This window comes from Bos grunniens, chromosome 13 (genome assembly GCF_055505025.1).
Source record: "Bos grunniens cultivar Pamir isolate PY7600 chromosome 13, Bosgru_T2T1.0, whole genome shotgun sequence".
Classification (NCBI taxonomy): domain Eukaryota; kingdom Metazoa; phylum Chordata; class Mammalia; order Artiodactyla; family Bovidae; genus Bos; species Bos grunniens.
The window spans coordinates 52,651,561-52,678,875 of NC_141177.1; the positions used below are offsets into that span (position 1 = coordinate 52,651,561).

Here is a 27,315-nt window from a genome sequence, read left to right on the forward strand (position 1 = left end):
GATGTGCTGTATGCAGAATAACTGCACCTCCAAAGATGTCTAAGTCCTGATCCCCAGGACTTAGAGAATGGGGTGGAATATGTGTGGAGGAGAAGAGGATACATTTGTAATATATCCCCAGAACTTGGGAATATATTGTTGTTGTTGTTCACTCTCTCAGTCATGTCCGACTCTTTGCAACCCCATCTACTGCAGCATGCCAGGCTTCCTTGCCCATCACCATCTCCTGGAGCTTGCTCAAATTCGTGTCCATTGAATCAGTGAAGCCATCTAACCATCTCGGCCTCTGTTTGCATGTAAGGGAGTACATTACCTTATATGCAAAAGGGTCTTTGCAGTCATGATTATATTAAGGATCTTTTTCATTATGGTTTATCTCAGGATATTGAATATAGTTCCCTGTGCTATGCAGCAGGACCTTGTTGTCAATCCAGCCTATACCATACTAGTTTGCATCTGCTAATGCCACATGCCCAGGAACAACATTGTGAATCAACTACAATTAAAAAAAAAATTTTGTTTTTAATATTAAGGATCCTGAACTGAGGAGAGTAGACTAGCTTATCTAGGTGGGTTGCATGTAATTAGATCCTAATGAGAATCAGGTGCCTTAAGAGTTCTCCTGAGAGAGAGGGGGATGGGAGGAAAGAAGAGAGTAGAGTGCTTGGGGGAGGGACCACGAGCCAGAAAGTGCAAGCAACTCTAGAAGATGGAGAAAGCAAAGAAACGAATTCTCCCCTCTGGCCTGCAGAAGGAAGATAGTCTGGCTGATACCTTGATGTTTAGGACTTCTGACCTGCAGAACGGTAAGATCATCAGTTAGAATTAAGTCCCTCCAATGATGGTAACTGGTTTCAGCAACAATTGGCAACCAACAGGAGGGAAGAGTTCATTCCTCTGTGGTTAGAAATATGGTAGAATGGAGCTTGAGGGAGTGGTTCCTGAACTGGGTTTTTTAATTTTGTTTACTTTTGGTTGTGCTGGGTCCTTGTCACTGTGCAGGCTTTCTGTAGTTGTAGCCACTCTCTAGTTGTGGAGTGGCTTCTCATTGCAGTGGCTTGTCTTGTGGTGGAGCACGGACTCAGTAGTTGTGGCAGATGGACTTAGTTGCTCCATGGCATGTGGAATCTTCCCCGACCAGGGATTGAACCCATATTTCCTGCATGGGCAGGTGGAGCCTTATCCACTGTGCCACCAGGGAAGTCCCTGAACTGGGTTTTGAAGGATAAGTTGGTATTCTGGAGGCAGGAGAGGGTTGGGGAAGGAAAGGCCAGGCCAGGAAGAGAGAGGAGTCAGGAACTGACTCAGAGGCGCAGAAGTGCTTGATGCATTTTGGGCAATGTTGAGAATTTGCTGATTCACTTGTTAATCCAATGTGGAGATTCTGTTGAAGCAGGGTAATGGAGAGAATGGGGTGGAATGTGTGTGGAGAAGAGGATACGTTTGTAAGCCACTACCATCACTAGAAGGCTTCCTTGGTGGGTCAGGCGGTAAAAGCATCTGACTGCAATGAGGGAGGGAGAAGGCAATGGCAGCCCACTCCAGTACTCTTGCCTGGAGAATCCCATGGACAGAGGAGCCTGGTAGGCTGCAGTCTATGAGGTCGCTAAGAGTCAGATATGACTGAGCGACTTCCCTTTCACTTTTCACTTTCATGCATTGGAGAAGGAAATGGCAACCCACTCCAGTGTTCTTGCCTGGAGAATCCCAGGGACGGGGGAGCCTGGTGGGCTGCCGTCTATGGGGTCACACAGAGTCAGACATGACTGAAGTGACTTAGCAGCAGCAGAAGCAATGAGGGAGACCCGGGTTCGATCCCTGGGTCGGGAAGATCCCCTGGAGAAGGAAATGGCAACCCACTTCAGTACTTTTGCCTGGAAAATTCCATGGACAGAGGAGCCTGGTAGGCTACAGTCCATGGGGTCACAAAAAGTTGGACATGACTGAGCGAGTTCACTTTCTCTCACCGTCCCTAGAAGAGGGGACTAGCCCAACACCTCTGCTCACTGTTGCCAAAATTTGGTAGCTCATGGCAGCACTGGGTCCCTTGGTTTTCCCACCTTGGTTGTCTCTCAGGTGTGGCTTGCAGAAAAGCGGGGATTCAGAGAAAGGTTGCCAAAAAATGTATCTTTTTTTTTAACATGGACCATTAAGGTCCCCTGTGGCTCAGCAGTGAAAGATTCTACCTGCAAGGCAGGAGACTCGGGCTCAATCCCAGGGTTGGGAAGATCCCCTGGGGGAGGAAATGGCAATCCACTCCAGTATTCTTGCCTGGAGAATCCCATGGACAGAGGAGCCTGGAGGGCTACAGTCCAAAGGGTGCAAAGAGTCAAATGTGACTGAGCAACTGAGCACATTTTTAAAGTCTTTATTGAATTTGTTATAATGTTGCTTCTGTTTCATATTTTGGTGTTTTTGGTCACAGGGCATGTGGGATCTTAGCCCCCTGACCAGGGATCAAACCCTCACTCCCTGTGCTAGAAGGCAGTCTTAACCACTGGACCACCAGGGGAAGTGTCCCCAAAATATATTTTGATGTTAGTGTTAGTTTATTTAACCAACTCTTTTGGACCAGAAAATGAAGCCTGGGAGCTAACTCTGAAAGAAGAGCCAGATACCAGGTGAGGAGGATGCACACAGGTGAACTGCTACTCTCATTCCAAGCAGAAAATGCGAAAGGGACAGGTGTTTTAGATCAAACACATGATCAGAAATCACTCTGTACCTTACACTGTGCTCATTGGTGAGAGATATCCCACCAAAAATAAAAAGTTTTAAGTCTGATTGATTATTTGAGAAATGGCTTTGTTCTGATTATCCTATTTAGCAAATACAAGTGTATTTGAACTTTTGCTTTTCAAACCAGGGACCTGGTTCCAGGAGAAAACTTTTCAAGAGTGAGCAGCTCTGGTTTAGGCACACGTGCTCAGTCACTTAGTCGTGTTCAACTCTGCAACCACATGGACTGTAGCTCGCCAGGCTCCTCTGTCCATGGGATTTTCCAGGAAAGAATACTGGAGTGGGTTGTCATTTTCTTTTCCAGGGGATCTTCCCAAACCAGGGATTGAACCCATGCCTCCTGCATGGTCAGACAGGTTCTTTACCATTCATCCACCTGGCAAGTCTCTGGTTTAGACAATTACCATCAAAATAGAAGGATGATGAAACAGATAATATATTAGTGTTTAGTTCAGAAATACACTCACTTCTTCTTTATAAAGGTGGAGTTCTGCTTCCCACAAGGGTTATTCCAGAATGTTGTATCTGAGTCTAAAGTACTTGAAAGTGAGAATCATATCTATTCTTTACTGTTACCTCTTCCATAATTCTTATTAATATTACAGTATCTTGCACAGTCTTAAGTGTTTAAGAAAGTGAATGAATGCTTGAAGAAATGAATTAATAAAGGTAAACTCAGAATGAAGAATGGAAACCACTCTAGCATCTTAGCATTAATACTTAGTGCTATATTTTCTTATCTATTCCAGATTATCTTGTTTAGTTGAATTTCTTTTTTTCCTTGTTTTAAGACTAGCACCCTCGTTTCTAGGGACCAGTGAAAACAAGATGAACCAGGTTCACACCAGGTTCGTAGGGCTTTAAACAAGAATTCCATCTGACCCTGGCCCACACTATTGAAATTCTGCTCTCTTTCTCTATCCATGTCTGTGCTGTCTGGGAGGATATCATATTGCTGAACTTGTAATAAGATTCAGTCATTCTGATAAATATAAATTATTTATCACTTCCCATTTTATGGCCTTGATGGTATTTAGAATTATATTACTCGGCATCATAATGCTCCCTTTTCCACTGCTGACAGTATTGAGCCCCTCTGCTAAAGGGACAAGCTGGTACATGCAGCAGAAGAGTGACAGGGCTTTTGAACAGATAGATGACATGATTATATAATTTAATCCCGGCCACTTATTGCATAGAAGCCTTCAGGAAGGAGAGAATCACATTTAGCTACTTTCCCCCCCTTCAAGGATAGAAGCAAAGAGACATTCATCTTCCATGATGGAGGTATTGGGTGGATTGGTTGGTCAGGTTGCAGCAGTTCCCTAGGAGTGGAGCACTAGCATGAACTATGTGGGTTGTTACTCTCCCTGAACAGCTTGATGAGGAATCTTCAGATAGTTCAAATCTGAGACTGTCTGGCAAGAGGCACCCTGGCAGACAGCTGAGTGTCTAATTCCAGGGAGAGAAATATGAGTGCACTCGGAGGCTGCAGATCAATGCATCGTGGCTTGCGGAGGTTATTAACTCAAACACCCTCACCATTGACCTCCAGAGCCCAATAACTAACACTGTTCCTGAAGGTGAACAGAACTGAGCAGACACCAGAAATCAAAGCAGAGAGCAAATAGGGGGTTAATCTGATTATGGAAGACTCTGAGAATTCAAGTCATTCACTGCCAGTGATGCCTGTGGGTCGTGAAGAGAGACTCTACCATAGAAAATAGGCAGGTACACTGAAGCAGTCTTGGATTTGGAATTAGATAAAATGCAAGGCAAACAGAGCCAGGCTTCAAGAAGATCACTAAGCCAGAGATAGAGAAATGGCAGTTATAAGAATCAAGCAGCTGGTGATGCAGGTAGCCAATAGGGTCTTGGGGACATCAAATATGTACACACTGATGGAACCAAGAATACATTAATTAGAAGGGAGGTTCTGACCAAAAGACAAGAAAAATGAAATAGTCAATATGTCAAGGGGAACTTGTTTGTAGTGATGGATGTAATATCTGGTAGGTGGTGACCTCCTGTAAAGAAATCAATATCGATAGAGTCAGATGGTCGTTTGGGGATGTTTAAAAGGCGAGTGCGGGCAGCCAGTGTGCCCTCTCTAAATGAACAGACTACAGTGCTTCAGAGAAGCCAATAAAATCTTAATATGGGATAGATTTCATTGATAAGCAATCTTGGGATTTATTTAGAAAGAAAAGCATTCATTCAAGTAAGTCCCTCTTAGCACAATTATGCTCCCCAGTCCTTTTTACTGTATTTTGTGTTCTCATAGCAGGAGGAAATTGCCGAACACCTCTCATACATATATTCTATTCTTAATAGAATATACGCTCTATGAGGGCAGGAACTGAGGTTGGAACGTTTCTCCTGCTGTATCCCCATCACCTGGAATAAGATATGGCACCTAGTGTGTGCTCCATACACACTTACTGAATGTCTGTATTCCGTTTTGTTTTTTTTTTTTAATTCCCCCTGCTCCTAGTTGTTTTCTGCTCATTCTCCAGTCTCAGCTTGTAGCCCAAACACTGAGCTAGCTAACATAAAGCAAATCATAGAAACTTTGCTATGGAGTTGGAAGCCTCTCAGATTTATCCACTCTCCTTTCCAAACAGTATCAAGAGAAAGAAACCTTTTTTTTTTTTTTTTTTTTACCAATTCTGGCTCAGTCATTGCTTAGTCTGTTTTTGACTACCTTCACAACAGGGAGCTTACTTCCATTCTGGATTCTCCATTGAGTTTTTGGGAGATACTTAACTGTTTCATTGTATTTTCCTAAACTTAATATGTCTTCTTTTTTAAAAAGAATAATTTTATTTATCTATCTATTTATTTATTTTTGCTGCCCTGGGTCTTCCTTGCTGCATGGGCTTTTCTCTAGTTGCAGCAAGTGGGGGCTACTCTCTAGTTTGGTGCACAGACTTCTCATTGCGGTGACTTCTCTTGTGGAGCCTAGGTTCTAGGCATGTGAGCCTTCAGTGGGCTCTAGAGCATAGGTTCAATAGCTGTGGCATATGAGCTTAGTTCTGTAGTATTTGGGATCTTCCCAGACCAGAGATAGAACTCATGTCTCCTGAATTGGCAGACGGATTCTTAACCACCGAGTTAGCACGGAAGTCCTATTAATATGCCTTCTTACATCCATCACAGAGTCATGATTTTGGAAGCACCAACAGCATAAGTCTGCAGAAGGGAATGGCAACCTACTCCAGTATTCTTGCCTGAAGAATCCCATGGACAGGGGAGCCTGGTGGGTTTCAGTCTGCGGGGTTGCAAAGAGTCAGACACAACAGAGCAACTAAAAGAGTAAGTCTACAGACAGTACCTTATTTGAAGAAAGACAGGCCATTTTCCCTTCAAATTATCACATGGAGTATACATTAGTTGCTAGACTTCACCGTCCTAGCCAACCCCCTTCTGCCTGCATAATAATTTGAAAATTTCTCCTCCTAAAATATTATGCCCAGAAATGAATCTGTTCCAAAAAACAGTCTGACCAGCACAGAATAGAGTAGAACTATTTTCTTCCAAACACTAAAAATACATGCACATAGAAAAGTAGCAGCAACAGCATTAAATTAACAGCATTTTCCTGTTGACTTGAACAGAACTTGTATTCAAAATACCCTCCTGAGACAGTCCTGGTTTTCTTTTCACTCGTGCTGGCATCCGTTCCATGATCTGATTTGTTTTTGTTTCACATTCCGTCCTGTTTGGATTGTTCTGCAGCTTGATCATTATCCCGTCCCAGGCATTTATTCCTTCCATATTTTTTGTGTTGTCTAACTATTTGTAAGCATGCTTCTTAGGTTTCCATCTGTTATTGATAGCAAGGTTGAAACAGAACAACCCCAGAGATCAGGCATTTTGTCCATCCTCTAGAAACTTTGTTTCAGGCTTTTGTGGCTGTTAATCTGCCATCTTCAGGAAGATTCTATTCCTCTGGGCAGTAGATCCATATTTCAGCTAACATTAAACCATCTTAGTATATAGATACCTAATCTTACGAAAATCATGATTTATATCTGGATGGCATGCTCTTTAAAAAAAACTCTTTTGATTTCAGTTTATTTCACGGAAAACAGCTATGACATCCTATTAGATTATGGAGTTAGGAAAGTTTCGCTTTTAACATGGTATCTTTCAGCAATGACAAGTTCAGGGCCACGTCCTCTAGGGGCTAAAACCTGAGTTTCTCAACTTTGGCACTGTTATCATTTCGGACTGATAGTTGTTTCTTTGGGGAAGGGTCCTCTTAGCAACATCCCTGTCCTCTACCTGTTGCTAGATGCCAATGGCAAACTTCCCATGCTCTTTATCTACAATTGCCGTAGACCTGTCAAGAGAGAGGGCTTCCCAGATGGCTCAGTGGTAAAGAGTCTGCCTGCCAATGTAGGAGCCACAGGAGACACAGGTTCAATCTCTGAGTTGGGAAGATCCCCTGGAGGAGAAAATGGGAACCTACTCCAGTATTCTTGCCTGGAAAATGCCATGGAGAGAGGAGCCTGGCAAGCTACAGTCCATGGGGTCACACAGAGTCGGACAGGACTGAGCACACACAAAGGCAATGCATCAAGAGACAAAATGTACAAACCACTCGCCTCTTACTGTGGAAGAGAAGGATTATACTGGCGGTAGAAAATTTCTTGTCTTCTGGGCCAGGCATAACCATATATGGACTCCTGAAAAATATCCATCAGTTATCTATTTCATGTTTAATCTGTAAGCAAGTGTTGTCAAACTACCTGGAATTCAGAATCACCGGGGTGCGGTAGCTGGTTAAGAAAAGCAGACTCCTGATGAAGAACTGATACCTGCCACACGGTGAATGAACCTTTAAAACATTATGTTAAGTAAGAGAAGCTAGACACTAAAGGCCACATATTGTATGTTTCCATTTACACAAAGTATCTAGAATATGCAAGTCCACAGAGACAGAGCAGTTGAGTGATGGTGCGAGATAGGAGAGGAGGCGGAGGGACAAAATGCTTACTGGGTAAAGGGTTTTACTTTGGAGTGATGAAAATGATCTAGAACAGTATAGAAGTAAGAGTTCTCGACACTGTGAATGGACTAAATGCCACTGAATTGTTCACTTTTAAAATGGTTAATTTGGGGACTTCCCTGGCAGTCCATTGGCTAAGACTCCCCCTTCCAGTGCAAGGGGCACAGGTTTGATCCCTGGTCAAGGAGCTAAGATCCCACATGTTTCACAGTGGGGGCAAAAATTTTAAAAAGAAACGAAAAGGCAGAATCCTGAACTTCTCCTGCAGAGGTCCTGATTTCATGGGCAATCCTGGGGTCAAGGAAGTTGTGTTTTGATTGAGATTCCGTAGAATGTTATGATGCAGATGGAAGACAGACCATGTGTGGACAAACCGTGTCATACTGAGTCCCTGGAGAGGCATAGCCTGGGCTTTCCCACCTAGAACACTGTGAGTCATTTACTCAAGACTTTTACATTTGCTTCCTCATCATTTAAATTGACCATACTCCAGTATTGTTGCCTGGAGAATCCCATGGACAGAGGAGCCTGGTGCGTCGGAAAAAATCAGGCAACTGAAGTGACTTAGCACATATATCCTGTGACGTATTAACTTAAAGCCTGACTTCCTAATATACCCAAATATGGTTACACATTTAATATTAGTGTTTAACCCAAGCATGTCCCTAGAGCTTGGTTCTAGCATCTCGCCAGGTTTGGTGTGACATATTTTAAGATGAGTTAAATTTTTTTTTTTCAGTTTTATTTTGTATTTGCTTTTATTGTACTAAAACTTCGTATCCAGTAAATTTTGGGAAATGACTCTTGAATCAATGAACATTCTTTTGAATTTACTGATTCTTTTAAAATTTTATACCCCTTTATATTATACCCCTTTATATTTAAATCTATACCCCTTTCTACTGGGGTATAGTTGATGAACAATGTTGTGTTAGTTTCAGATGTACAGCAAAGTGATTCAGTTATACATATACATGTATCTATTCTTTTTCAAATTCTTTTCCCATTTAGGTTATTAGGTTAAACTTTGTGTAACCTGTAAGCAATATCATTATGTCATAACCTATGCATTGGCTTAATATCAAATCCAGTCACTTGGCCTGTGAATCTGATGACAATAATACCATTTATTGCATAATTGCAAAGGACCAGTTATCGTATGTTTATTATCCTGTTTAAGCATCATGCAAGGGTAGATCCAGGATTTGTGGAGCCTGATGTTTACACAAATTGAGAAGATATGCTTAAGAAAAGGAATAAAAAGTAGAAATACATTATTAGGTAGAGAGCCTTGAAGACACCTATGCATGTGAACAGTCCTGAAAGTTGAGCTTAATTAGCTCTACCATAAATCCACCTGAGTCTTTGACAACACTTGAAGATAGCTGGGTATGGCTCATGGCATCACTGAGGAAACTGAGACTTAGCAAGTTGGAACCCTTTGCTGGTGACCAACCAGCCAAATACAATAGAACTGGAATTTGAACCAGCTCTGGCCCATGCCAAAGGTTGCACCCCCTGCCCCTAAGGAACTAAGTAACAGTGGACCTCTTCAAATGAGATGCACCCCTGGCTCCCAGCTTGGTTTTGGTGAAATCTTATCTTAGGAGGTCTCTGCACACCCTGAATTGAGGACTATAAAAAGAATGAAGGCATTTGAAGTGAGAAAGGACACTTAGTTGATTCGAAAGAAATTTATGATGAGGTTTACGTATGGGTATGTTATGCCTCGGCTCCTCTAATTAATTTCCATAAGATTCACTAAACTATGCTTCAGAGGTTTTAAAATATACTTTTATAATTTTCTTTTTATGAAATAGCAAGTAGAATGAACATAGAACTTTATTATTTAAGGATATTTAACATAAAGTCTTCCCTAGTAGCTCAGATGATAGTCTGCCTGCAATGTGGGAGACCTGGGTTTCATCCCTGGGTCAGGAAGGTACCCTGGAGGAGGGCATGGCAACCCACTTCAGTATTCTTGCCTGGAAAATCCCATGGATGGAGAAGCCTGGCAGGCTACAGTCCATGGGGTCACAAAAGTCAGACATGACTGAGCTACTAACACTTTCATTTTCAACATAAAGTCTTGACGAAAAGATGGTTAGTAAATGGGAGAGAATAGTAACTTGTTATTCTGAGAAACTCTTACATGCCAAGTATGTAATCTTCATCCCAAACCCAAGGGATAGACACAGAAATCTCAATTTTTTCACCAGTTGAGGAAACTGAGACTCAGAGATCAATAGGTTAACTCTCTACTACTATCCCAGCAAAGAAGAGGCTGCTATTTATTTTAAATAGCAGCAATTTAAAGAAACTTTGTACAAAACGCCATGTCAAATCTACATTTATTTTAACATAGATTAATGCAAGATAGTGGTTTCTTGAACAAGAAAAAAAGACGAGTTTTCACAGATCTGAAATATAATTTATCCTATATGGTATGGCATCACTGAGATTCTTTAATTGCAGCCTATTTAAGGGATTAGTCAAAAAGAGTATGAAGGACCTATTAACACCCAGTTGAAAAATGTGACAGAAAAGTAGGAGAACAGACAATTCCAACTTCTAATTGTGGACTCCTTCGGTGTTTGGGTTCAGTGCGATTTTCAGCAAGCTCATTAAAGACCTGCAAAGGCCCATCTTTCTCCCCAGAGCTGATTGCAGGCAGTCCCCTGAGAAGCAGTCCGACTGCTAGCTCACATCTTCCTTGTCATAGGGATCTAGGTGTCAGCCTCTGACCTCACAAAGAGGGGAACTTTCCATGAGGGCTTCACAAGTATTTCTCTTGCTCGATTATCTTCAGAGAACTGTCCCTAGATTGTTCTCAACACTAAAGAAAATAAAGGTTGTGCATGCATGTTTTGAAGGCCTTGGAATGCACAGAGTAATAAGGAAAAGTACATATGTGCCTTACAATAGGTAATTTAAAAAATGAATACATTAACTTCTTTTTAAACTTTCCATTTTGTGTTGGGGTATAGTCGATTAACAATATTATGATAGTTTCAAGTGAACAGTGAAGGGACTCAGCCATGCATATACATGTATCCATTCTCCTGCAAACTCCCCTCCCATCCAGGCTGCCACATAACACCCCTGTGCTACACAATGGGTCCTTGTTGGTTATCCATTTTAAATACAGCAGTGTGTACGTGTGTACATTTCCATCCCAAACTCCCTAAGTGTCCCTTGCCCTCATCCTTCCGCCACCACGACTATAATTCTACATACATTAACTTCTCCTTGGAACAGTTTTTTTCCCAGCTTTGTGCAGTGCAAACATGCCAATTTCACATAAGAGTAGGAAACTAGATTTTTGGTCTTGTTTGGCCCACTAGGCATTTGTTACACTAGAGTGGCCAAAAAATTCATTCGAGTTCATCTGTAACATTTTATGGAAAGACCTGAACAAACTTTTTGGCCAAACCCATACATACAACAGAATTTATGCAGTACTTGTGTATACTTTCTTTTACACTTCTCTCCTCATTTATACTTCAGCAACCAATCTTTTCAGAGGATGTCTCCACCAAAGATGCAAATCTATTTGAAGGCAATAGAGCAGAAAAAGTATTGAATTTAGATGTAGTTCCTCTTGTAGTAATTATAGTCTCGGCAAAGGACTTGTAAAATCAAACAGTTTTTAATTATCAAAGGGTTTTGGTGTAGGCTTGTGTTACTTTTTCAAACGTTCTCATGGGATCACATTTCCTGACTGTTTCTCCTCCTCCTGTATGGTTGGTGCAGTGGTTTCCGGATTCAGTCCAGTTCTATTTCTGCAAATATCTATCAGAGCTCTTTCCTGGGGCTGAGCAGGTCTTATGCACAGAGAGCTGACCCAGACCTCCTGAATAGAGGATGCTGGGCTGCATCAGAAGTTGGCGTGTTTCCCCCACTCAGTTTACAACCATATGCCTGCTTCCACATTCTGGCAGGGGTTGTGTGTATGTGTGTGAGTATGTGTGTGTGTGTGTGTGTGTGTGTGTGTGTGTGTGTGTGTATAAGTGTAATTGGCAGCAGCAGCCTACTCCAAGGAAGCAGCCTTTCTGAAATAATCAGGTCTGCCTCTTCCATGACACTGTGGATTTTACCTTGCCCTGCTATAGGGTGAGAGCCTCTGATTATTGCCATGGTGATCAATTTGTCCCCCAGGAATCAGCCAGAGACCATCCAACTGATTCTATGCAGGCCATTAGGTAATGCTGAGACTCTGGGAGAGAATTGCATTTTTGTATGAAAGGAATCCCTGTGGACAACCAGCGCAAGGTTTAATTGGACTGTATCGTTAATACTGACTGAGAGGGGACAAAGGAGCTGCAGAAATAGTCACAGGAGTGACCTGACGGATGGGTTAGTCACACTCTGCTCCATTGTCCTCTTCCTGCCTTTTGAGATATTCAGCAGGAAGGGGGTGAATCGCAGGGTTTTAGGCCAAAAGCGATAGGCTCTTTGCCAGTAATGGATTTGCAGATAACACATAGTTGGGACATTTTTAGAGTGCAGCATGTATTTAGGGCTTCATTGACAGGACACCTGAAAAGTAATTGTTGCTTCTTAGAGACCAATTATGGGACATCAGCCCAGCTGGAGAGCATATTCCCTCCCTCCCTCAGTTCTGCCGGTGGGAACACACCACTCATGAGGCTCATTGTGGGCCTTTGGAAACTGGGCCCTTTCTTTGCAGACCATTACCTAATCAGCCCTGTTCCAGAAAGTTCGTTGTGGATTTGGGCACCACAGCCCTCCTTGAGCTCCTACAACAATCTTCAGAGAGTGATATCAGGGTGGATTCAAGACCTGATTGATCGATTAATTTCTCTGCTGTTAGAGTGCACACTGTTCTGTGCTGAACTTAAGGGCCCTGAAGGAAAAGTTGTCAGTGACTTGACCTGAGCGGTCATTATTAGAGTTGGGGCAGGGGGGTAAGTAAGTAATACTCAAGTTTTTTGGCTTCACCCAAATGCACTTGATGATCAGCAGTGGTTGCTATTCTTTTCTGCTCAGATTTTCAGAATGCAGTGTGGATTGGACTAGTCTTAACATAGTTCTACCTATGCTGATTTCTATGTTCACATTTTTTTTTTTCTATCACTGAAAGGAACTATGACTGTCAACAAGGAAGAAGAGCATCATATTCAAAATATTTTAACCTACCATGCCACAGTATCCTTTCTCCTCATTGTGGATTTTTGCAGTCATCTTATCTCCATCTTACCTAATAGCTTTCCTTTTTTTATACATTCTTTTTATTGATTTGCAATGTTGTGCCAATTTCCACTATACAGCAAAGTGCGCTGATAACTTTCTACACTTCAGCTCATGCATCAGATCAGATCAGATCAGTCGCTCAGTTGTGTGCGACTCTTTGCGACCCCATGAATCGTAGCACGCCAGGGCTCCCTGTCCATCATCAACTCCCAGAGTTCACTGAGATTCACGTCCATCGAGTCATCGATGCCATCCAGCCATCTCATCCTCTGTCGTCCCCTTCTCCTCCTGCCCCCAATCCCTCCCAGCATCAGAGTCTTTTCCAATGAGTCAACTCTTCGCATGAGGTGGCCAAAGTACTGGAGTTTCAGCTTTAGCATCATTCCTTCCAAAGAAATCCCAGGGATGATCTCCTTCAGAATGGACTGGTTGGATCTCCTTGCAGTCCAAGGGACTCTCAAGAGTCTTCTCCAACACCACACTTCAAAAGCATCAATTCTTCGGCCCATGCATGGCTTCTGCTTATCTCAGACCCATATCAATACATACATCAGGATTCGGTCATTCACACACCTACTTAAACTGGCCAAGGCTCTACCTAGAGCCTGCCCTCCCGACTAGCCCCCTCTCCTGGACACTGAGCTGTTTCATCCATTTCTAGAAATGCTCTTTAATTCCTTCCTGTCTTCAGGCCTCCCAGAGATAAGAACTGAGCTCACCATTTCATCTCAAACTCAGTGGCTGCTTGATGCTGTCTTGATTATATATGCTAAAATTCTTGTTGCCAAGATGCAGTGACATTTGGACCATTTCTAATTTTTTCCCTATTCTATATTATACATGACCATTTTTGTCAGCATAACACAACAACCAGCAAACTTTCGTGTACTTAATGTGCTCCAAAGGGACTTGGTAGGTTAAAAACTAAGAATATGAAATTTTCTTGCCCCAAAACCACAAGTCATGCACAATTTACATTTACTAGATGCTTGTGGAAGATGATGGTGATGGTTTATGACATTTGTGATTAATAAATCACAGCTGCTCACATGTGATTGAGAAATTACCTAATTTTAGTTGATGGCCTCAAAACTCTTTGAGTTGTGGATTCTATTCCCTTTTACCCAGAAAATTATTCTCATTTTGTTCCATGTCTGTAAAGTTTTATTCTTTCTCCTAAAGGTCCAGATTTCTTGAGTTTTCCCTCTCCTTTCATTCTGTTTCATTTTTTTCCTTCCCAAGACTTCATTTCTGTTTCATATTCATTTACCCAGCTTCAGTACTTCCAGAAAAATGCTTTTCTTATTACTCGGCAACATCCTTCCATCACTTCTTTGTGTTCTGGTTGCCATAGCATTCCGTCTAGGTGCAGACACTGTAAGTAGCAGAGGGAAAAACATTTTTCACTCATTAGTCATTTGCTCAGTCTCTAAGTCAACTGAGCCCGTAGCAGAGGTTAATCATGAAACTGGGGTCCGTCCATACGGGACAGTGCTTGTGGACTGTGGGCACCAGTGAGTCATTTCTGAATCAAGAACTTCTGTAGATGATTATTTAGTTTTCAAATAAAGGTCAACCGTGTGATCTGGGTTAAACCACTGGTTGTGTCAAATTGCAGAAAGTGATGTACAGGTCAAAAAATCAATCAACAATTAAGTCAAATTAGTTTGCTGTGGTCTTGAAAGTTTCTGCTTCCCAGTAAAGTTTTTTTCTTTCAGTGTGATTTTCTATTTCTTTGCAAAGGATTCTTTGGACGAGGGTAATTTCAGATAGCCCTGAAGTTTCACTTCTAATAATTCATTAAATCATATTTGTTTGTTTTACACCTTATGAGAATCTCCATTTGATGAAAATTTCATTACTTTAAAGTGAATTCCATTAATCTTCCAAGTCATTCCTTGGCTTTCTTAAGATGTGAACTATTGTTATGAGTGCTTTTCTGTAGAGAAATATGTTTACACCTCTGTTTTAAATTCTTGGCTAATTTCCATTGGTGTATGCTGAAAATGTTAGGATGTATAAAGAGATCATTATCTTATTTATTTTGCAAGAGCAGTCTATATCAGACAGAAAGCTATATTTGTTTGAACATACAGGCTTAAGCATTGTAATCATATTAAAAATGACAAAAAATATTCTGAATGGATGAAGAGTTGTAGAGAACAGAAGGCTCATATAAGTCCAACAAGCAAAAAAAAAAAAAAAACAGTGAGTGGGGTGGGTGAAGATTGAGCTCTGGAATCTAGCAAATATGATCTGGAGTCTTGGTGAAGCTGTTTACTAGCTGTGTGACCCTGGGCATTGACTGACCTGGCCCTTTTCTCTGTCTGGACCTTCTCCCTTGTAAAACGGAGGTGACAGTCACAATGCTCATCGGCTATGTAGGGTGGTTCCGAGAAATTACACAGTAGGACATGTTAGCAGTATGCTTGGCACGTGCCATTACTAAATACTTCATTTTGGAGGGTGGTTATTATTCGCTGTCTGCTTTTGTTGATATTTAAAATCTAGATGAAAGCCTCTTGATTGTTTAGGGTGCTTAATAGCTGTCAAGGGTACGACTCAAGATCTTCTCAGAGGTGGGGGAAAAAACGAAATAGGTACAACTCAGTCCCGAGCTGTAGCAGAAACACCATTTTAATTAACACTAAGTGAAATTTAATCTAAGCTAAACCTTGATTATCCTTGAATAAAGAAGTTTCAAAGTAAATCAGAAAAGGAATTTTCCCCTATATCTGGAAATGTAAACAGGTCAATACAAGCAGAACTTGCTAAGAGTCAAAAATATATTTTTTAATTTAAATTTTAGCCTAAATAGTGCCTTCTACTGTATTAGATGAACTGAGGGTCATTGAAATTCCATTTGCTCTGTTGTGCCGTTTGGAACATGGGGTCCTAAGCTGGACATTATTGCCCACCTGATAGTGGTGGTGGTGGTGGTTTAGTCACTGAGTCGTGTCTGACTCTTGCGACCGCATGGACTGTAGCCCGCCAGGCTACATGGGATTTTCCAGGCAAGAATACTGGAGTGGATTGCCATTTCCTTCTCCAGGGGATCTTCCCAACCGAGGAATCGAACCCAGGTCTCCCGCATTGCAGGCAGATAGATTCTTAACCTTCCTGAATTTCAGGGACAGTGACTATGAGAGGTAATAGACCCTGGGTAATGCCCTTAAAGTCAAATATACCAAATGATTTAAAAGATCCACTGTTTTTTTTTTTTTTTTCAAATTTTTCTGGAGTTAATTATCTAGATATACAATTTATGAATGATATGTGTATATAATTAGTTTCAGAAAAAAAGTAAATCTCTGTGTGTGATATATATATAAACAGATCTGTTGAGACAAAGAAGGAAACTCTTATCTCAAAATTCAAGCTTCAGGGTTTACTCGAATTGTGCTTTTTCAGTTGGGATTGGGTGGGGGCTGGAAGACATTTCCTGAGTAGCACCTATAAGCATTACATCTGTAACATACATATTTGTTGTTGTAGAACAAATTATTTCATATAATTTGCTGTAGTCTCATAGGATGGATCACAGTGGTTTCAAATTTGGCCCCAAATTCTGTTTCTAGCTTTACTGAGTTATGATTGACAGATTAAAAAGTATATATATTTAGCTTGTACAATGTGATTTTTTTTTAAGGTGCACAATGTGATGATTTTAAAAAAGTGTACATTGTGAAATGCTTGTCACAATCAAGTTTATTACACATCTATAATCTCACATAGAGCTTCCCAGGTGATTCAGACAGTAAAGAATTCACCCGCAATGTGGGAAACCTGGGTTTGATCCCTGTGTCAGGAAGATTCCCTGGAGAAGGGAACAGCCACCAACTCCAGGATTCTTGTCTGGAAAATTCCATGGAAAGAGGAGCCTGGTGGGCTACAATCCATGGGGTTGCAAAAGAGTCAGACATGACTTAGCGGCTAAACAATAACAACAGCAAATCTCAATAGTGACCTTGTGTGTGTGTTTGTGGGTGTCTGTTGGTGTGTGTTGAGAATACTTTAGAGTAAACCTTAAGTGTTTACAAATTGCCTTTGAGTTTGAATACGTACTTTAGGTAGTCCTGACCTTTCTAATTTCTCACAGGCTCCACCTTCCCTACTGGATTAGCCTTTACCCAACACCCATGTTTCTCCGACCTCTGATCTTTCATACAAAAAATAAGTTGTGAATTTAGTGAAACAAAACAGTTTCAGCTTTTCTGGTGGGGTAGTGGGATGGAGTCCTCTAGTCTTAATCCTTGCCCTGAGCTTTAGGGGGCCCCATACAATCACAAAAACCTACGACAAATGAACGCTGGTGCTTGGCATCCCCACAGCTACACTTACTTAAGGTCCTAAACATCCAGAGTGGTGATCAACAAACTTGAGGCGCCAGGGAAGGTTTAGCTGGATTTCCTGCTCTCCCAATTTGAAAGAAAAGAGATCATCAAATTTGAATGTTTTGAAGGTTTGCTGACTTTGGAGTGGGTTGGAGAAAGCTGGGGGCTGGGAATGGACTTTTGATGTGTGAGACGTTTAATTAAGTGGGCTTCCCTGGTAGCTCAGATGGTGAAAAAAAAAAAAAAAAAAAAACCCTGCCTCCAATGCTGGAGACCTTGGTTTGGATCCCTGAGTTGGGAAGATTCCCCTCAAGAAGGGAATGGCAACCCACTCCAGTATTCTTGCCCAGAGAATTCCATAGACAACCATGGGGTCACAAAAGAGTCGGACACAACTGAGCAACTAACACTTTAAAAGTCAAGACAAGTTACATCTTTATTCTAAGATGGAAATAGATTTTGTGTAACATGAATTTCCCAGCAGAACCTGCACTCATTTTGATGCCAAAAACTTGACTTCTGTGCATCAGTGCCAAATTAAATCTCAGAGACAAAATTTGGGGTACAGTAGAAAAGAGCTTTCAGAGAAGGTGATGGCACCCCACTCCAGTACTCTTGCCTGGAAAATCCCATGGACGGAGGGGCCTGGTGGGCTGCAGTCCATGGGGTCACTAGGAGTTGGACACAACTGAGCAACTTCACTTTCACTTTTCACTTTCATACATTGGAGAAGGAAATGGCAACCCACTCCAGTGTTCTTGCCTGGAGAATCCCGGGGACAGGGGAGCCTGGTGGGCTGCCATCTATGGGGTCGCACAGAGTCAGACACAACTGAAGCGACTTAGCAGCAGCAGAAAAGAGCTTTATTGCTTTGCCAGGTAAAGGAGGACACAGGTGGCTCATGCCCTGAGAAACTGTTTGTCCCATCCTGGGGAAATTTGGTGAGAAATTTTATAGCAATGGTTCAAGGGCAGGCTTGCTGATAAGGCTCAGGGTGTGTAAAGGGGCTTTAAGGAGAAGGGAACACCAGAAGTTGAGATGGTTGGATGGCATCACCAACTCGATGGACAGGAGTTAGAGCAAGCTCCGGGAGTTGGTGATGGACAGGGAAGCCTGGTGTGCTGCAGTCCATGGGGTCGCAAAGAATTGGACACAACTGAATTGAACTGAACAGGTGATCTCCTGATGAGCTTTGAGGTTATCAAACTGTGACCTTCTCTCTAGGTTTTCTCTTTGGTGGGGGTTTTATTTTTGCAGAAGAGTTTAAAGACATTGTGTTTATCCTTTGAGGGGGACTCTGCCCCAAGGCTATAGTGTTGTTCTTGACTGCTCCTCCCTTATCTCTGCATCCCCTCCCTCTCCTGATAGGCAACTGCTTGAAAGACTTCCCTGCCTGGGAGCCCCAGGGTGTCCCACTCAGTTTCAATTTTCCCCTTCCTTTTCCAGTCCCTGGTTTTTGAAGTACACAGTTTTGTAATATTCACAATAGCTATAGGTGTTGGCAGAGGAAAATTTGGTGACATCAAATAGTTCATGTGCAGTGCTTAGTAGCTCAGTTGTATCCGACTACCAGGCTCCTCTGTCCATGGAATTCTCCTGGCAAGAATACTAGAGTGGGTTGCCATGCCAGATCCAGGGGATCTTCCCAACCCAGGGATCGAACCCACGTCTCCCAAGTTGCAGGTGGATTCTTTACTGTCTGAGTCACCAAGGAAGCCCACTCTTATTTGTAAATATGTAGGTCTAGGTGTGTGAAATATGGTATCAATTCTTTATGTTGGAAATTAGATGAACATTGAGCCCTGGATTTACAAATAGTTTTATTTCTGTACTTAATTAAATTTTCAAAAAATAAATGGATGTCTAATTTTAGTTATAGTCAGCAACTTAAATTGATAAAAGTTTTGGTAAATCTTAAATGAAATTCGTATTTTACCTTTGTTTTAATTAATAACTCTATTATGGAAGAAAATATCTTTATAAAGTATATAAAATGATTTTGTATTTTTTGTGTAAACATTCATTTACATTTTGGATGAAATATAGTCACTTGATCTCTACTGTAAATAATTCTTTGGGTGATTACTGATATAATTGGGCAAATATATGTATATATATGTATCTTTATTATAACACCATAATTATTGATTTTGTGGAAAGGAACATATGAGAAATAAACTTCATGGAATTAATTATAATTTACAAATTATATGTCTTGTGACTTACTGATGCATCAACAAAACATCCTGATCTATACAAAAATTTAAATTTAGTCATTTGCTGTTTTACTGATTTGCAATGTTATAAAAGCCACAGCTTTCTATACATTTTTCTACTTTGTCATTATAAAGGTAATTTGTTAAAGTGGTCATATGTTTTCATAGTTTTTAGGCTGATTTTTAACGGGTAAATATTTCTACACATGTAATCCTTGTTTGTATTTGTCATCTTAACCTTCTGTCTCACAAATGTCAGAGTCAGGTCTACACTGAATCAGAGTGAAGCACCCACAGGGAAATGATTACTTTCATTCCCCTCCTGAGTTCTAGAGATGACTTTATGGAAACATCCTTTATGGCCACATGACAGAAATTGCTTTCTCTGCATTGACCTCGTAGAAGCTGATCCACACATCTGTCTATGTCAGTTAATTATGGTCCCATATTCAGGCTCCCTGATCTCAGAAACTTCCACAGCTTCCCTTTGTAGCTTGCAGTCTTTGTCTATGAGAACAGATCCTTTATAGTAGAACTATGTCAAATACTGATCAAAAAGAACAGAAAGAAATTAGAGGGTGGAATTAATAATACCGACACTTCTTAAAAAAAAAAAGTGAAATTGATGTCTTATTGTGGGAAAAATTAGAAACACTTAAACGTCATTTTATACAAAATCTTGCTTACATTTCGTGTCATTGTGGGGATGAACGTATTCATGTACTCTTCCCAAACAAAAGCGTTATGTGCCTACTTGTGTGGTATTTAAATGAAAGGGAAGCATTGTAGCTGTGTTAGTAACGTCTTCTCATATGAGGTATGCATCATACTGTTATTACGTGAATTCAAGACAAAAATACATTCGAAGTGCATTCTTTACAGAATTTATATTGTAATTTCAGTTCTATTTTTTCCTTTTAAGTATTTTAAAAACACAGCTTTTTCTACTACCAAAAAAAAAAAAAATCTGTAAAAATGTGATTGTGTCTGTGCTGATGTTGAAGTTTGCTGTATTTTTCTCATCTTACTCTATTTTTTAAAAAAACTTTTTATTTTATTTTTGTAGTATAGCCTATTAACAGTGTTGTGATAGTTTCAGGTGGACAGCAAAGGGACTCAGCCATACATATACATGTATCCATCTTCCCCAAACTCCCCTCCCATCCAGACTGCCACATAACACTGAGCAGAATTTAGAGAAGGGATAGTTAGGGAGTTTCAAATCAACATAAACACACCGCTATGTTTAAAATGGATAACCAAAAAGGTCATCTTATTCTATTGTGTCAGTGAAATTAATCTGGAGGGTTCTGGTGCAGGCCCCATGACCTGCCATAAGGGAAAAGTCTTGAACTTTTTATCCTAACACCTGAGACCAAGTACCTTTCTCCTCTCCTCTTTTGATTCTCATCTACGAAAAGGCTCTGCATAAAGAAAGGAACAATTGAACAACTCTGGGAAGTGAGTTGACCCCTCTTACTTATTCCTAGACCACCTCTTCCTTCTGCAGAAATAAGATAAAGTATGACTGAGATTAACTGATCCCTTAAACCCAATAGCTGCTCCCTTTATGGGAAGATGCCCCTGCCCATGACTGATGACTCCCTCATCTTATTTGTTAAGCACTTGAGTACCTTGACCTTGCTGATTTCTTATGACCTTCAGGGCTCCCCTTGGGAATCTTCAAGGGTAACAACCAAGGTAGTAAGCTTCTTAACTCTCAGAGAACAGGAAGCTGAATTCTTCTTCCTGTTCAAATAGTCACTGAAGTACCTTTGTAATGGCTTCCTTAGATTTCCAGAAAGCATGTATTACAAATATTCAGTGTTGTTGGGTTTTTTTTTTTTTTTTTTTTACATTCTTAGGTGAATGGAACCTACAAATAAGTATTAAAAAGTAATTACAAATAAAACCTCATAAAATTTGTGTCTGTGTCCATATTAAAAATTTTACCTGTTGATGATCAGTGCAGAGAGGTAGTCTTTATGCAGTGAACCAGTCACTTAAAGGTCATCAGGATTACCTGTATAGATTTTTTTTTTTTAATTGGGATAAAACTGCTTTTCAGTATTGTGTTAGTTTCTACTTTACAGCTAAGTGAATCAGCTATATGTATATACATATCCCCTTCCTCTTGAGCCTCCCCTCTACCCACCCCCATCCCACCCCTCTAGGTCATCACAGAGCACCTAGCTGAGCTCTCTGTGCTATACCACAGGTTCCCACTAGCTATCTATTTTACATATGATATTTTACACATACATGTCAATGCTACTCTCTCACCTGTACAGCTTTGAAAAATTCAAATACGGGAGGCAGTGAGAAGGATTGGAGGAATTAGAAGTTATGCTACATATATTCCACTTGCCTCTCAACATTTGTGCTTCACTCTTTTCGTCTTTTCAGTGTTGTTATTGTTCAGTCGCTCAGTGGTTGCTGACTCTTTGTGACCCTATGATCTGCAGCGTACCAGCTACCAGTCCTTCACTATCTCCCAGAGTTTGCTCACATTCATGCCCATTGAGTCAATGATGCCATCCAACCATCTCATCCTCTGTTGCCCTCTTCTCCTCAATCTTTCCTAGTATCAGGGTCTTTTCCAATGAGTCATCTCTTCACATCAGGTTGCCAAAGAATTAGAGCTTCAGCTTCAGTCCTTACAATGAATATGCAGGGTTGATTTCCTTTAGAATTGACTGGTTTGATCTCCTTGCTGCTCAAGGGGCTCTGAAGAGTCTTCTCCAGCACCACAGTTTCAAAACATCAATTCTTTGGCACTCAGCCTTCTTTGTGGTCCAACTCTCACATCCATACATGAATACTGGAAAGACGATAGCTTTGATTAGATAGACCTTTGTCAGCAAACTGGTGTCTCTGCTTTTTTCAGACACTGTTTAGGTTTGTCATAGCTTTTCTTCCGAAAAGCAAGCGTCTTTTAGTTTCATGGCTGCAGTCACCATCTGCAGTGATTTTGGAGCCAAAGAAAATAAAGTCTGTCACTGTTTCCTTTGTTTCCCCATCTATTTGCCACGAAGTGATGGGACTGGATGCCCTGATCCTAGTTTTTTGAAAGCTGAGTTTTAAACCAGCCTTTCATTCTCCTCTTTCACCTTCATCAGGAGGCTCTTTAGTTCCCTTCTATCATTAGGGTGGTGTCGTCTGCACAACTGAGGTTATTGATATTTCTCCTGGCCATCTTGATTCCAGCTTGTGCTTCATCCAGCCCAGCATTTCACATGATGTACTCTGCATTGAAGTTAAATAAGCAGGATGACAGTATACAGCTTTGACGTACTCCTTTCCCAGTTTTGAACCAGTCCACTGTTCCATGTTTGATTCTAACGGTTGGTTCTTGACCTGCATACAGGTTTCTCAGGAGGCAGTTAGGTCATGTGGTATTCCCATCTCTTTAAGAATTTTCCACACTTTGTGGTGATCCACACAGTCAAAAGCTTTAGTGTAGTCAATGAAGCAGAGGTAGATGTTTTTCTGGAATCCCCTTGCTTTTTCTATGATCCAACAGATGTTAGCAAAGTCAGATTACAATGGAGTTTGAACAGAGACCTGAGTGAATCCTACAGAGACTTCCAAAACTGAGATGGTCTTAAGAGTCATCTTACCTTGTGGCAAGGGGTCAAGATTTTATACTCCTCTCAATCATATGGTATTTGCTACCTTCTGGAAGGATATGTGACCTGGACTAATAGCTGTTCCTAGAGAGGGGCTGAGCTAAGAACTCAGTCTCCAAGATTTCAGGCAGTCAGGGAATGAGGGTGTTCATCCTGAAGGGGAGATTTGGACAATATACCATGGCAACTATTACACTTCTGCATTTGAGAATATAGGCTGTGGAACCACATGATCTAAAATTTGGTTAATCCATTTTTTCCTGGTAATGTTTTGATTTTGTTTATATAGTGCCCTGCAATGCAGCTTCAACTGCATGATGATGGAAAGAGATAGAGTTTGCAGAAAGAAGTCTGTTTTTGAGTTTCAGTTGGTGCTAGTGGTAAAGAACCTGCCTGCCAGTGCAGGAGACATAGGTTTGTGGGTTTGATCCCTGGGTCTGGAAGATCTGCTGGAGGGAGGCCATGGCAACCCATTCTAGTATTCTTGCCTGGAGAATCCCATGGACGGAGGAGCCTGGCAGGCTGCAGTCCATAGGGTCTCTAAGAGTCAAACACAATTGAAATGACTTAGCATGCACTCTGCCATTTTGCAGCTCTTTGTATACTTTTAAGTAGTATCACAACTAATTTGCATCTCAGTTTCCTGTTCAGAGAAAATTGTAGTTTACCTTCAAGTTTAAAAGTATAAGAAATTAGTTGGTACACTGTTGCTTCATACATTCCTTTGTGTTTTTGCTGAAAAACTTTCTATAGTCATTTGCAGCTTTATTTTAGCTATTCTGAAACCCAATCCCACGGAGTGACTTAAAATTATTTGATTGCACTATATTACAAATAGGGTAAAATGTCTGATTTGAAGGACTGCTGAATAAATTAATTAGTCTCACATAGACTTAACTTTCCCTAAAATAGATAGAACAATGGCCATTTCAATAGGACCCCATAAAGAGCTTGAACTTAATCCCCATAAAGAGCTCTGCCCTTATGATTAGCATTACACTGAGTTTCAAAGAAAAAGTGCGTCTTGACTAAGAGAACAAATAGACTCTGAAAACTGATATTATTACTATTCAGTCAGGTATCTTTGTACTCAGACCCAAATGTTAATATAAACAAGGAGAAAAATGGTTAATACAAGCTAGTGAGTTACTAATTTCCAGAAAAAAAGTGCCCTCTAAAATTGTCCTTTTGGAAACTTCATTGTCTCTCTTCTTTGAGTCATCTTTTTCTTTGTTGCATGGATAATACAGTGATGGCTCTTTTCCAATAGGACATATATGGTCTTCTTTCTCTTTCTATGGCACAGATAATCAATTCATGAGCAGTGGCTGTTTGGAACTGAACTTTTATTTCCTCTGGACTAAGTTGGGTATTTTTCCTGTGTCTCATCCTTAAAGAAGACGCTAACTATGGAGGCTGTAGCTGGATTCAGAGCAAGACATGCCATGAGGGAAACCTATCTGGAATTAAGTAACAGCTCATAGTCCAGTGTGATGGCTGATGTTCTATGAGAGTGTAAGATGTGTTGTCTCCTAAAAACTTCACTATGCTGCATCTTTCTCATCCCCTCTCCCTGCCCGTGAAATGACATTATGTAATTTCCTCTTGTATGCAAGCTAGTTAATAGCTAAATTCAGTCAAAATCAATTTGCGAATAAGTAGACACCTCATAATAAATAACACACTTTCAAAGTACCTGTTTTGGGATTGATCTAACAATCATCTAGTGAGATCTGCCAGTATCATTTTCCATTAACTTCTGTCATGTTTAAATGCTTTTATAAGCTAATGGGGCGGTTTGTAATTGGGCCATACCTAGGCTGTTTCTCCGCTGTATGGCACGTGATGGATAAATAAGATGTCTGCAAAGGTATTTGTATCAAATGTTCACCGAGGGTTTCCTCTCATACTGCCCTCACATGCGGAAGCCACCCTGGGAAATGAATGTGCCAGGATAAGTTATCTGGGACTCATAAAATCTTTTTCAGAAGATTGAAATAAAGTCAGTGCTTGCAGAAGACAAATCAATTGTGACATTTCTGAATAGAGTGCGATGCATTTAATTAGCACAAGACATACTGGCAAATGCTGAATTACCCAATAAATCACTAGATGCTGAAACCCATACCGAGCGGGGAATCAGCTGTCTGGTGAGATGTACAGCAAGTGATAATACAGAGATCTGGACATTTGTATTGTCACTTTGCCCCCTTTCTGCTATATTTTTTCTATTTTGACATTTGCCCACAGAGCCCCTTTAATTATTCTAAACTATCAGTGAACTCCGTGCCCATCCACTCGGAGAGTATTTTACAAATATTTGCATTTGCAGAGAATATCCACCATGGTTGGTGTGATTCCACAGATGTGGCTTAAAAGGTCCTGTGTGGAGGGGGGTAAGTGCAGATAAAAACCCTCAACACAAGACATTCTGAAAGAGCTACAAACAGGGTCGTTGTATTGCAGTTCATTGAAAATATGGGAGGTGTTACTTCAGTCATTTTTAAGTCTCACAAAGATATCAGTTTAGGCAGGAAAAATGAGTTACTTTAATGTTTGACACCTTTGGTTAAATTTTTTTTTTTTAACCTGTAACTTAGTTGCTACTTCAATTCATCTTTGAAATGTTGCTAAAGAGCATTGGGGCTTAAATCCAGTGTTCTGGCTATTGACAACCTGAGAAAAAAAATTTTAAACGAATTTGAAATGAGTCTTGTTGGCTCTAAAAGACAAGACAGAACATCCCTTTCAGCTGAGGGATATTTTATCCATAAATTGGTGGTTCTGCTAGTCAGCCTTTTTTTGACTGGCTTTCTGTGATATAGATAGCAAGGTAGCTTCCCAAATAAACACAAGATCATATGAAAGACACCTTTGCTTCTCCTCCAATACAGTGTTAGTGGTGACATTTCCAGCCTTGATGGTAGATAGGTGCATTGTAAAGAAACAAATAGGTTTTTTTGTTGTTGTTGTTTTCTTTAAATTGTTTTATTTTTGGTTGTTCTGGGTCTCCATTGCTCTGTGGGATTTTCTCTAGTTGTGGTGAGTGGGGGGATACTTTCTAGTTGCAATGCACAGGCTTCCCATTGTGGTGGCTTCTCTTGTTGCGGAGCATGTGCTCTAGAGCACTTGGGCTTCAGCAGTTATGGTGCATGGGCTTCGTTGCCCCGTGGCATGTGGAGTATTCCCGATCCAGGGATTGAACAGTGTCCCCTGCCTTGACAGGCAAATTCTTATAAACATTGGACCACAAGACAAGTCTACGGATAAATTTTTAGTGGTAAAGAATCTCAGGTCTGCAAAGCTAGAGTCCAATTTTCCTGGAGGATGGAAACTCTAGAAATATCAGCATCACTTGTCTGAGGTCATGGAAACCTAGCTTGTGTTGCTATGGCTTATGATCACAGTGCGGAGAGGAGAGAAGGCATATCTGTCACCTGGGATGGTCCGACTCTTCCCATTTCCCGACATCCTAAAATGTGGATGGGGATAAGGGGACAAGATATCCTTTCCCCCAAGGAACCTATAGGAGCAGGGAGACAAACATATATTACAAAATAAAACCCATAAGCATCCAGCAATATCCACTACATGGATGCTATTCAAATCTATCACCCCCCAGTACCCTTCTGCCTTGTTCGCCTCATGACTGTACTTAGGGAAGATGACTTTCCAACCTCAAGGGGCTGAGTCTAGATTGGGGTAAGCCTGTCATGCCAATTCCATTTCCTTTGCCAATGACTAGTTGGGGGGATGTGATGTTGTACAGTCCTGGCTGGTGGGATGTTGGGGAAGTCTGGAAGGTTCTAGGACAATTTATTTGCTCTGATGTGGAGACATGGGAAGAGTCATAGCCTGTCCTGTCTCTGAATGTGTTAGAATGAGGACAACTAGAGCTGATGAAATTTTTAGCAACAAGAGCACAGCCTGAGGAGTAGGCTAACACTCTAAAGATGTAAGAGTTAATAGGTAACCAGTCATCCCAGTTGTCTGGACCATGGGTATTTCCATGACTTTGGACTTTAAATCCTGCAACCAGAAATGTGCTGGCCACATGGGGACAAGGCAGTTACTCTAGAAAAGCCTGAGTGTTTAGAAATATCATCAAGCTGCTGAGCTAACCAACTTTGTGAAAGGTCTCTGGACTTTGATCATTTTGCTAAATGTAC

General features: G+C 41.0%; 1 protein-coding gene across 1 annotated transcript in view; it reads left to right on the forward strand.

The window, feature by feature from the left end:
* Positions 1 to 674: 674 nt before the first annotated feature.
* Positions 675 to 27,315, forward strand: part of MINDY3 (MINDY lysine 48 deubiquitinase 3) — a 567,291-nt gene continuing 540,650 nt past the window's right edge. The window contains exon 1 of the mRNA XM_086334210.1: positions 675 to 806. The gene's annotated coding sequence lies outside the window, so the exon portion shown is untranslated. The remainder of the gene's footprint in view (positions 807 to 27,315) is intronic.